The sequence below is a fragment of the Eublepharis macularius genome, chromosome 5 (assembly GCF_028583425.1).
Source record: "Eublepharis macularius isolate TG4126 chromosome 5, MPM_Emac_v1.0, whole genome shotgun sequence".
Classification (NCBI taxonomy): Eukaryota; Metazoa; Chordata; class Lepidosauria; order Squamata; family Eublepharidae; genus Eublepharis; species Eublepharis macularius.
The window spans coordinates 64,178,063-64,191,150 of NC_072794.1; positions in this window are offsets into that span (position 1 = coordinate 64,178,063).

Consider the following 13,088-nt stretch of genomic DNA (forward strand, 5'->3'; position numbering starts at 1 on the left):
CTTACTAAGGCTATGAGCTAATGCAATAAAGTTTTTGATGAGGATAACAATGAAACACAGAACCCTGCTTTCAAACTCAGTGGGTCAATGGTTTAGAGGGAGGACTGTGTTCTGTGTGATTTTGGTGCTGTTACATACAAAAACAGATGTCCCGGAACCTAATTTCCCCACCCTCTTGAAAAGATGAATGTATGTTGGTACACGCGTGGCCAATGTGTGCTCAACAGGCCAAAACTCATGAAAACAGAAAAGCCAACCAGAACAATTCTGAACCAGCATGGGAACAAACCAGTAATGGAGCAGAATGATTTTTGAACCCACCCCCCAGAACCAAAACTGAAACAGAAACTTTTTTGGTGTGGTATCACACAATACAGAAACTTTGCCTCCATTAATATTTTCTTTCCTATTGCCCTCTAATCTCTCATCTCAGCCCAATCCATGGCTTAAATTGGTCCAATATAACCTGCTTACATAATCTATGATTCTATTGACAAGTGGTACAGACTGGTTCAATATCTAAGGCACTGGTTAAATACCCAAAGCACATGAAGTATGCACGTGCTCCTAAGAATCCAGTTAGGCCTTCCAAATTATTCACAAACACTGATAGCTTTTCCCCACAAGCAATGTTCATGTACCAACAGAGTCCAAACTGCAGGCTCTGCAGTGTGATGCATTTGATGTTTTCTCGCTTTCAGGAGGTTTTATTTCCCCAGGTGAGTGACAGTCCACCACCCTGCAGAATTGAGTCTTTTTAATAAAAAAATAATAATTCTTTTGTACTGAACATTTCCCCCCCTGTGGGATAGTATTATTAATTCCAGATATTATGATAATTATGTGAACTGCAGCAGTCAAACCCAATCTGAGGTACTTCCTCTCAAGGATTTCATCTCATTCCAAACAAATTTAAATCTTCCATCATCAAAGTGATGAGTAGTTTTCAGTTACATGGAACATGCATGTGTGTAAGAGTTTTGAACAGATACCATTCTGATGCTTCTGTATAACTGGCAAATTCCAATATAAAGTACAACCTGAGAAGTACGCACTGAAAACTGCTTACCATTATTATGCTGCAGTTGACTTAAAGGTTAAGTGACCTCTTAGAAGAAAGCAAACTTGTGAATTAGGGAGTAGCTGTGTTCTCAGGTGGCATTTATTCACCACAAGAAATAGCTGCTAATGAGCTCCCTAGCTGGTGAAGGCTAGCTGTAAAATATGTAAAACCTGGAATGTCAACTTTTTCATTAAAAAATGCTATGTGAGTAGGGCTCATTAAATAAATTATAATAGATCAAAAATAAAGGAAAGGGCAAAACTAGGTGTCAAAACCTGGAGTGTCCAATCAGAATATTTTCTACAGGCTTTTCATAAAATAACCTTAGACTAGCTATTTAGCTGATATGATTTGCAAATAGAAGGTTACTTCATCTCTAAAGTGTACTACATTAATATGACTTTAAAAGCAAACTTGCTGTGAGGGCTGAATAAGCTACTGTACATGTGCTTGTTATGTAGAATTTCAGGAGTTTGGGGGACTAACTCAATTCATTCTCAGTTAGCTATATCAAGGTTCAACAGTATCTAGGGTGCTATCACATGGGGTTCAAGGGGGTAAGCTCTGAACATAGAAACATGAGTCTAATGGAAATGGTAAAACAAGGAGTTCTGCATTTTAGTCATTGTAAATCTCTGGCAGTCTGAAATATTTTTAAAGGACATATCATTTTGGGCCTGAAAAGTACTTGCAGGTACAAAAATGAAATTAAGGTCATAATCTTAATTTCTTTTTTGTTGCTAAACCCATCCAACATGTAAAAGTCCCCATAACTATGTAGCAACAAATTTTTAATCCTAAATAGAAATGATCATGTGCTTAAAATCAATTCCACATGTAAATATCTTCCTGAATTGTGAAAAATGAATAAACCAGAGTATGCTCTTACATACACTTACACATCGTTTAAAGTTCAGAGAGTATCTTCATAATCTGTCGGCCACCCAGCTGAATGCCACAGAGGAGTCACGTTTGGTGGCACACAGAGGCTCAATAAACTTTCTAGCTTTAGTGCTTTCCAGGAATATCAGATCATCAATATGGGGTGGAAAGCTGGTCTTATGTACAGCTGGTGGGCTGCATTCAGCTTGGTGGGTGGGTGACAGCTTGTGCAGACCTTTCTGCACTGGGAAAATTTGTGCACACATGGCAGGCAAAAATAACAGCCAGAATAATCACTCATCAATTTAGCATAAGGATACTATCTGCATACTCAGTCCTGGTTTTACATGAAAGCTATTTATGTTAACACCCTTATCTGATTCTAATATTATAGTTAACTAGAAACAAAGCCTGTTGTTCAAATAAATGCAATGGGCTCTAGAAAGCTGGGGCTGGGGAGGCTGGGAAGTGCTGGCAGGCAGGCAGGGGGATCTAGGAAGGGCTGGCAGGTAGTTAGGGGGTCTGGGAAGGGCTGGCAGATAGGCAGGGGGGTCTAAGAAGTGTTGGCAGGCAGGCAGAGGGTCTGGGAAAAGCTGGCTGGTAGGTGGGTGTGGTCTGAGAAGACTGACAGGTAGGCAGGGGGTCTGGGAAGGGCTGAGAGGCAGGAGGGGATTGGGGAGGGCTGGCAGATAGGCAAGCAAGGGGCTTTGCAGAGGACTGAGATGCAGGAAAGGTCTGGAGAGAGCTGGCAGGTAGCAGGGGTCTGGGAAGTGCTGGCAGGTAGCCAAAGGATCTGGGAAGGGCTGACAGGTAGGTGGGGGCCTGGGAAGGGCAGGCAGATAGGCAGGGGGGTCTGGGAAGGGCTGGCATGCATACAGGGGGTCTGGGAAGGGCTGACAGGTAGGGAAGGGTCTGGGAAGGGCTGGCATGCATACAGGGGGTCTGGGAAGGGCTGGCTGGCAGGCAGGGGGGTCTGGGAAGGGCTAGCAGGCACAGGGGATCTGGGAAGGGCTGGCAGGCAGGTGGGGGTCTGGGAGGGGCCGAGAGGCAGGAGGAGTTTGGGGAAGGCTGGCAGGTAGGAGGGAAGGAGGTCTTGGGAGGGCTGAGAGGCAGGAAGGGAGGTAGGGGGTCAAGGGAGTCTGGGGAGGGCTGAGAGGCAGGGGGCCTGGGAAAGGCTGGCAGGTAGGCCGGGAGGTCTAGGAAGTGCTGGCAGGTAGGCAGGGGGAGACTGGGAACGGCTGTCTGGAATGCAGGGGTGTCTGGGAAGGGCTGGCAGGTAGTTAGGTTGGACTGGGAAGGGCTGGCAGGTAGGCAGGGGGGTCTGAGAAGGGCTGGCTGGCTGGCAGGCAGGGGGTCTGGGAAGTGCTGGCAGGTAGCAGGAGGTCTGGGAAGGGCTGGTAGGCAGGCAGGGGGGAACTGGGAAGGTCTGAGAGGCTGGCGGGGTCTGGGGAGGGCTAGCAGACAGGAGACATGGATGAGGTCCAGGGCCAGGGTGTATCGTTCTCTCCCGGTCACCCCAGCTGCCCTGGCTGCAGCGGGCCTCGCAGGGTGGTGGGTGTGTTCCTCTCATCTCATTACCCCAGATCCACTGAGAGCAGTCCACCCAGGCTCCAGTGGAGACCGCAGGGCGGTGGGCACGTCGCTTTCACCCCATTGCCCTGGTTCTGCGAAGAGCAGTGCACCCCGGCTGCAGCGGGGCTTGCAGGATGGCAGGTGTGGCACTCTCACCCCGTCACCCTGGCTCTGTGGAGAGTGGAACACCCCAGCTCCAGCAGAGACCAGAGGGCAGCGTGTGCATCACTTTCACCCCATCACCCCAGCTCAACTGAGAGCGGTGCATCCCTGCTCCAGCAGGGTTCACAGGATGGTGGGTGCCTCGCTCTTGCCCCATTGCCCCAGCTCTGCCGAGAGCGGCGCCCCCCCACCTGCAGCAAGGCTCATAGGATGGTGGGTGTGTCGCTCCACAGAGCGCTCCACCCTGGCTCCACAGAGAGTGGTGTGCCTCAGCTCCAGAGGAGACCAAGGGGCAGCAAGCATGTTGTTTCACCCGGTCTCCCCAGCTCAACTGAGAGCGGTATGCCCGGGCTTCAGCGGGGAGTGCAGGGTCGTGGGTGCCCTGCTCTTGCCCCATCAGCCCAGCTCCACCGGCGCTTGCAGGTGCATCAGTCTTCCCCTCCAGCTGGGCTACGTCGTCTGGTGGCAGAGGGCTGGGCAGGCTAGCCTGGCCATCTGCCACCAGCAGCACCCTCTGAAGGCCATGTTAAACCACTCACTTTTTATCCTGGTGTTTGCTCAGGAGCACCAGGATAAATGTGAGTCTTCAGAAACCCACTAACTCAATTTTGTTATAGGGTATATAAAACAATGAATGCACTTAAAGTCAAATTTTGTTTCCTTTTTCATTACTGATGCTATGGAAAGAGAGAACAGAGATAGTTACAGAAAATATATACAATCATTTTTCCTTAATTTATAGTAATAGGGAGACCTTCCAGAGAACTCCACAAAAATGACCGGAAAAAACAGAATCTGAAGTATATTTTATGCTATGGATTCCCAAGATTGTGCCTACCTAAACCTTTCCTTGTGTCCACCAAGAGTTTTCACAAAGTAGGTGATGCCAGATGGGGGCGTTGCCAACCAGCATTTTTTTTAAAAAAAATTTATTGGATGGGTTAACAAACATAAACATAGTAATCATTATCATTTTCCACCCCATTGCATTTTCCCCATCCTTTCCCCCCTCCCTTATCTAATGACTCCCAACAGTTTTCCATACCCAACTTAACCTAAAGAATATATACTATAAACTCTTAAAATCTATAATAATATGTATAATATATATCTATATAATACATACTAATCTAGTCTATTTAGTTGTATTAACCAAATTAATATAATACTTATCTAAATTAAGAGTATAAAAATATATATAAGTATATAATAGGTACATATTCTAACTTATATATATATATATATATATAATATACTAATCCTTAAATACCTATTATCTATATTATAAATCTATTGCTTCTAATACATCACTAAAATATTATATATACTCCCTATTACCTATTCAACCTTATTTCTTCTCATATGAATACACTGTCTTACTCTTAACTTTATAATACTATAATACTATAACTCTATACTAATCCAATAAAATATAATAAAATATACCCCCTTCTAACCTTAAGTAAAGTTCTATCTCCCCCTTAACAACTATCCAAAGACCACAATTTCCCCTTCATGTCCCACTTTTTCTCCACATATTTCTTGAATTTTTCCCAACTTAACGTATATTCCAATACTTCTTGCTCTTTCAATTTTCTCGTTAGTTTATCCATTTCTGCCATATTCAGAATTTTCAAGATCCAGTCTTCCATAGATGGTATCTCCTGAGTCTTCCACAACTGTGCATAACACATTCTGGCCATATAAAATACCATAACTCTATCCATTTTATCGAAGTCTTCTAGGTTCATACATAATAACAACAATCTTGGGGTTTTAATTACATTTCTTTGTAAAATATCTGACATAACCTTTACTATATCCCCCCAGAACTGTTTTGCCTTGTCACAAGACCACTACGTATGATAAAATGAACCTTCATGTTGTTTACATTTCCAACATTTATCAGACATCTGACTGTTACCATTGGCCAGCTTCTTCGGTGTTAAATACCATCTATACATCATTTTATAAACATTTTCTCGCACAATGGTTTATGCTGAAATCTTAACTATATTTTTCCATACCTTTTCCCAAGCTTCCATTGAAATTTCCTTATTACAAATTATTGCCCATTTGACCATCTGAACTTTAACAACTTCCTCCTCTGTGAACCATTTCAATAATATCTTGTATATTTTAGAAATCATTTTCTTCCCCCCCCCCCCGAAGCAAGCAGTTCTCAATCTCAGAATTTTGTAGCCTAAAACCATTTTTCCTTTTGTCCTTCTCATACAAATCTTTTATCTGCATATATTGAAACCATCCATATTGGAATGGCAATTCGTCATTGTCTTTAAGCAAATAATTGTTCTGTTTTATCTCAAGAATTTCTTTGTATGTCAGCCACTCTTCCCCTGCATATTCTGTTCTTGGATTTAAGAACATAAGAACATAAGCAAAGCCATGTTGGATCAGGCCAGTGGCCCATCCAGTCCAACATTCTGTCACACACAGTGGCTAGAAATCCAGTGCCATCTAAAGGACTGTCAGTGAGGCCAGGACACCAGAAGCCCTCCCACTGCCTTCCTTCCAGCACCAAGACAACAGAGCACCACCTCCCCACAAAGAGAATACCATCTATCTCCTGTGGCTAATAGCCACTGATGGACCTCTGCTCCATATATTTGTCCAGTCCCCTCTTGAAGCTGGCAATGCTTGTAGCTGCCACCACCTCCTGTGGCAACGAATTCCATGTGTTTATTACCCTTTGTGTAAAGTAGTATTTTCTTCTATCTGTTCTAACCCGACTGCTCAATAATTTCATAGAGTGCCCACGAGTTCTTGTATTGTGAGAAAGGGAGAAAAACACATCTTTCTCTACCTTCTCTAACCCGTGCATTATCTTGTAAACCTCTATCATGTCTCCCCTCAGTCGTCTTTTCTCCAGGCTAAAGAGCCCCAAGCGCCTCAATCTTTCCTGATAGGGAAAGTGTTCCAACCCTTTAATCATTTTAGTTGCCCTTCTCTGTACTTTTTCCAGTGCTATGATATCTTTTTTAAGGTGTGGCGACCAGAACTGTACACAGTACTCCAAAAGAGGCCTCACCATCGATTTATACAGAGGCATTATGATACCATTATGATTTACTACTTCAGCAGGAATAATCCACATTGGTATAGTCTCTTCCATATATTTCTTGTATTTGGTCCATACAGCAAACAAGCTTCTTCTTACATAATGATGTAAAAACATAGAGTCTGCTTTTACTTTGTCATACCATAGATATGCATGCCATCCAAATAGTTTATTATATCCTTCCAATGCTAACAGCTTCAAATGCTTCAATGTCAACCATTCTTTTATCCAGTCCAAACATACCGCTTCATGATATAATTTAAAGTTTGGTAATTGTAAACCTCCTCTTTCTGATTGGCCTCTGGAGACTTGATTAGCTATTAGCTTTTTTTAAAAGTTGCTTCAGCAGCAGCTACCAGTGCAGCATAAAGATCTCCAGTTCACAGAGCTTCTGACTGAAAAGTTTAAGATTTATTATCAGAGTTAAACATAATCTCACTTCCTGATATTTTGTTGTTGGTTCTGCCACTTGTGGCAGCCATTTTGTAGTTAGGCCCATCACTGTGTCAAAATTGTACCTGAAGTCTCAAGAAGGTTAGGTGGTCTTATTCACTAACACAGTCTTCCTGACTTTGGTTTCTGATTTTCTCTATATATAGGCTTGCCAGGTTTGTAGTGGAGGTGCATGTTCCTCTCAGCACCCAGCTGGATAGTGAGAGAAAAATAGTGGGAAAATGAGGGGATGATGGGGAGTCTCAAAGTGTCCCCAGTGAGTACCATTGAAATGACAGGGAGTGACATTCAAATGCTAGAGCATCCCTCGTGATATGCTGGTGTCATTTCTGGGTGCACGGGGAATGATGTCAGCATTGCCAGTGCCCTGCCCTCCCCACCCAGGCAGTTGACAGTCTTGTGCTTGGCAATCCTATCTGCATGTGATCTTATACATTTCTATCATTATAACTGAACACAATGTAGATATAATTTTACAATCATGTACTCTGTGTTCTGGGTACCAAACTTCTGTCCAATTTTTCCTCTTCTAGGTAATACTGTGTTCACATAAGAGTAATCTGTAAAAGGTATCATTAGCTCACCACAAAATACACACACACACACTAATTTGGCCTCCAAAGAGGAAACCAAAAAAAGTTTGCATTTTTAAAAGCTTTTCCTTCAAAATCTCTTATTTTTGAAATACTTTACTTTGAGTCGTATTTCTATGAGAATTTCATGGTGTGAAATCATGACAAGTCTTCATTGCTTAATCTTCTGTACAAGACACCAGTGTCTTATATGTTCTTTATTGTCTACGGTGTTCCTAAATTGTCATGCTAGAAAAACTTAAGTTGGATTAGTCATTGGATGGCAGATGAATCTGACTTTGAATATTCTGCTTTCTCCTAAATAAAGAGCTGTTTTGTTTTTTTATGTTCTCCATAAACTGTTATCATCTGTGTGCACCATATTCACAGATGCTATTATTTAGGGAGAACCATATTCTACATTAGAAATGTAGTTTATGAGAACTATCTTTTCCTCGCATCTTGAATTGTCTAGCAATTATTGTATAGCGTTTTCGTACATCTTGAATTGTATAGAGTGCTTTTATTATCTGGGTCTGGAAGTGGAGGCGTGCAATAAAAACTAACAGAAGTAAAAATACAACAATATGTGCAGGGCGGGAGTTATTCACTAGATTTGTACTCTGTTAGTAGCATTTGCAGTTTAATTATACTGAACCAGTTGCCAAGTGTTCACAAGGGAATAATGTATTTAGAAGCTAATTCCTAGTTTCCTGGTCGAAGTGGGCTTCTGTGTAATGCATCTTACTTCCTGTACAAAAGAACCCACCACCACCCCAAAGATATAAGCTTCATAAGTTATAAAAGTATGAATTATCTTCTAATTCTTGTTTCCATTTTCCAGTCCATGTGATACAATCCTTCAATTACAACTGCCTGATATCCTGACAGTGCAACCCTAAGAACCGTTTGCTGAGAGTAAGCCCCACTGAATCAAATGAAACTTACTTCTGAGTAGACCTGCTTAGGATTGCTACCTTATTGTCATTTTGCCTTGATCACACTTCTAAGCTATTTCCCTCCCCAATCACCAAAAGGCATGGAACATTTGTCTAATTAATGGTATGTAATTAGGGTGGCCTTTTTGTGGAGATTTGGAGATTTGGGGCCACAGCCTGAAGACATCAGAATGTGAGGAAGGTAGGGAACTCAGCACAGATGTGATACCATACGGTCCTCCCTTCAAAGCTGTCATTTTCTCCAGGCCAACTGATCTCTGTAGTCTAGAGATCAGTTGTAATTCTGGGAGAACTCCCAGCCCCACCTGGAAATTTACAACCATGTACTTGATTGAACAGCTGAAAAAAGTGTCACTCTGTACTATAAATTTTACCCACCAAACACCAGCAGCTGTACTACCCACATGACAAGCTGAAAAGTATTGATCAGACATGTGTGATGAGGTCTTATAATGTAACCTATATGGAAGAAAATATACTCATTCTGCATACTCATCAGAAGGCATGAGGGAAGCCTTTGTGCCATGTGAGAGAGGTCTGGCCAGACCACTTCTTTCTTAGCCCAGTAGCTAAGACGGCAGGTGATATGAGCCTCTCAGCATGTTCAGCAATGGTGCCTTGATGTGGTTGGTCACATGTGGTTGCTAACTTGTATACTTTCTGCTCAGTGTGAGGTTGCAGGTGGGACTGATGGTGCTTCTTTTTTTTACTCTTTTTAAATAAAGTTTTATTTAAAGAAAAAGGGGGGAAACAGTTAATACATAGAACATTATACATAAAAATATTAAATACATCTGAAGGATTGTGCTTAAATATCATAAGAAGTTGATTGATATATCTGAAGTAAATGGATACAGGATATATTTAAAAAAATATAAAAACAAATAGTAATTATACTTTCCACCTATTATTGGAATCTAACAGAAATTAAACTGTCCACTTTAAATTCTATAATATTAATCCCATTATTCAACTTAAAAACTTGATATTGGTGTAATCTTGAATTAGTAGATTTGCTTCGTTTATATATAATCTGTTAGTCCATTGAAATCCAAAATTGGAGTAATTAATAAAAGCCTAATATGGAGGAGTCTTACTTTTTTAAAAAAAGGAATAAAAAACTTAACTTTTACTTTAGGGAAATATAAAATTCAAATTGTTATGAGTAACCAAATATGAGGTGATGATGATGATGATGAGTCACCAAATATGTAATCTACTAAGCAAAGTTTCCCCCCTACATCAACAGTAAGTTAATTCTTTTTAAGTAGGTTTTTAAAAAAGATACTATATAATAATTGGTAAACTGAGATTAGTTTAAACTTAAATAAGAGAATTAACCTATTATTTATTTGATATGTTAACTATTAACAAATAGGGGTGATAAGACATTAGTAGAAATATAATGTTTCAACAACAAAAAAAAGAGAAGAATCGCAAACTTCAAAAGAAGAATACTAATTATATAAAAAGAGAGAAGGGAAAGAAACTTAACAGTTACTTTAAAGAAATATATCAATAAACTGCTAGATAGTAATTTTAGCCTCCATCAAAAATGAACTAAATCCAGATAAATTATTAAAAGATATCTTTTTAAATTGAAGCTTCATCTGAGGGAAGAATTTCATTTATTTAAACTGAACTTTTACTCAATCTAGAAGAAATCTATGTATATGTTAAAAAATTAAATCATATATTGCAAATTTGATTGTTATATGTATGTCTTATTTTACTATTCATTATAAATATCAAATATTCTAAAATTAAACTTTGTGGCACAGATTATACATTGTGGGTTGAATTATTTGACTTTTTATATATAGAATAAATTGATGACAATTTTTATAAAATAGTTAACTATAATTGCATTTTGAAAATACATGCCCTTATTATCCTCTTTGCAACTTTAACCCTTAAAATTTCAGTAGGTAAAAACTCCTGAATCAAAATCGCCATGGGTCTTCACATAGTCCTCACAAAAACCTAAATTATTTTTCCTGAGTTCAGGGTCTGCTTGTAGTGAATCAAGGAATTCAGTTCCCTTCCCAACATCAGTAGTCTTTCCCCCCTATTCCTTGAATTCTTGAATGGCTTGTTTAATTCTTTGAGATGCTAGGTTTATTTTAGGTAGACCAAATCCATCAAATCCATAGTCCAAATCTCCAGAAACTTCTTTCATGATCTGGTCAAATTGCTGTGATTGCAGTTCTAGTTTCTTATCTTCTAAATTTAGTTTTGGGGAGTCTTGATCCTCTTGACATATTTTTCTTAAAATATTTCCATAGTCTTGCTTAAATTGGCTTATCAAACTTCCAAGCTTGGTGCGATCTTGGAGATTAATTGTTGAGCAATTTCCATTTTCATCTTTAGGCCAGTAGATGGTAGTAAAGTATCAGAAATAGTTTTCAATTCAATAATTGCGTACTTCAAATTCCGCCATCTTCTTTTCCATACTTGTTTATTTCAACTAATCACCTAAATCTCTAATATAAAAGTTTTATATCCTTCCCTTTGAGTAATTTGTAGTTCAAATTAATCCAGTAGCCAAAATATTAGAGTCACTTGTTATATTCCTTCATAAAACAAGAGTGCAATAAAATAGGCGAAAAGTGAAAGAAAAGAGAGAAAATTAGTCCTGGCAAGTTCCTAAATATAATAAAGATTAAGGCAGTTCTGTAAATATCAGTGGCTTACCAGTAAAAGATAAAGTCCCAATTATTTATAGTTCTCAGTAACTGAACAAAATTAAGTGCCTCTTGCTTAGTTGAATCAGAGTTGAGCTGGTTTTCAAAAGTCTTTTAGTCAGTAGATCAGTGTTACATCTTAAGACGGAAAATAAAGCAAAAAAGAGGAAAAAATGAAGCACAATTTCCTTCTTCTTGCAAAAAAAGAAAGAGAGAGAAAGAAGGATAGGTCCTAGCACAAATAGATAGCTGAATTATATTTACAAAAGTCCCCCGGCTGACTTAACTGGCTTCTGGCTGCCTGAGTTCTGCTTTGCGAGATGTTCCTGCATCTTTGGGAGTCAGGGCATATCTAACTCTCTAATTAAAGAGAGCCAAACAATTCCCCAGTTTATCTGATATCGCCTGCTGGGTGCCTCTTGATAAGAGACAGGTTTCAGTCTGATTGATTCAGTCCTGCCTGGCTATCTATATAGCCCTTTAAAGCAGAAATGGAAGAGAACTCATAAAATGAGTCTCAATCTGTCGCCATTAGGGGAGGAGCCTCTCCTGATGGTGCTTCTTCAAGTGGTTCCTGAGTCTGGTAGTTGAAAGATGAGCAAGGCCTTTCCCTTGACTGATCTGGATCCTGCACAGCTGGCACTTTGCATAGTGGGGATCCTTCATCTTCTGGAAGTGATCCCACATGACAGAGGTGTAGGGGTACCCAAACTTCCCTGCAGCTGTGGGCACCCCAGGAATCACCTCTCGTGAGGTGCTCAGGGCAGGCACACCATGTCTAGGGGAGGCAGAAAGAGATGGCTGAGGGTGAAGGGGCTGAGATGGCAGCGTTATGGGTTGCATTTCCTTTCCCTCTTCTATCATCTCCATGCTCTCCTTCTACCTCTCTTTGGAAGCCCTGCAGCTAGCCTCAGAGGAAATTGGGGGAAAAGAAACTGGTGGAGATCCTCTCCTCGAGTTCCTCCAACACCATCTGGGTCCCTAGGGAGATCTTGAGGACTGAAAGACTCATATTCCTCAAGTCTACCCAGAAGGACACCTCTTGCTTCTCCTCCTCCCACTGATGAGTCATAACAGCTGGAGAAAGGGGAACCCCAGCTGCAGTCCCTGCCCAGAGCCAGCTCCCGTCTCATGCATCTGTGAGAGACAGTGCTCTTGCAGCAGCCTTGTTTAGATAATGTTATTATTGTAACTACGCTAGTGAGAAGCTTAATTCCTCTTCAAGAATTAAGCAACTCCCATCTTGAAGCCCGGAGAGTAATAAAGGTCAGCCTATAGCTACAAACACTGCTGTTTTAGACCACCCAGCCTGGCTTAACTGAAGCCAGGCCCAAGAGCAAGGTGAGCAGCCTAATTATTTTTTTTTTACTATGGGACTTTTTACAACATCAGCCCTCTTCTTAATGCCTACACAAGCCTCTTCAATGGGAAACTCTATTTCCTAAGCTGAAAATTAATTTGTTTCATGTCTCACCTATGCCCCACCTACGTTAAAACCTTTTTAAAACCTAGCAACAAGAACACCTCAGAACAACCCAAGAGCATGCCAAAACTTCACCATAGGTATCAATAATAATTGCCCTGCAAAATAACAACAGCAACTTTTAAAACTTATAAAATGCAACTCCTTAAATGTTAAACCACAAACAAACAAAAAAACTG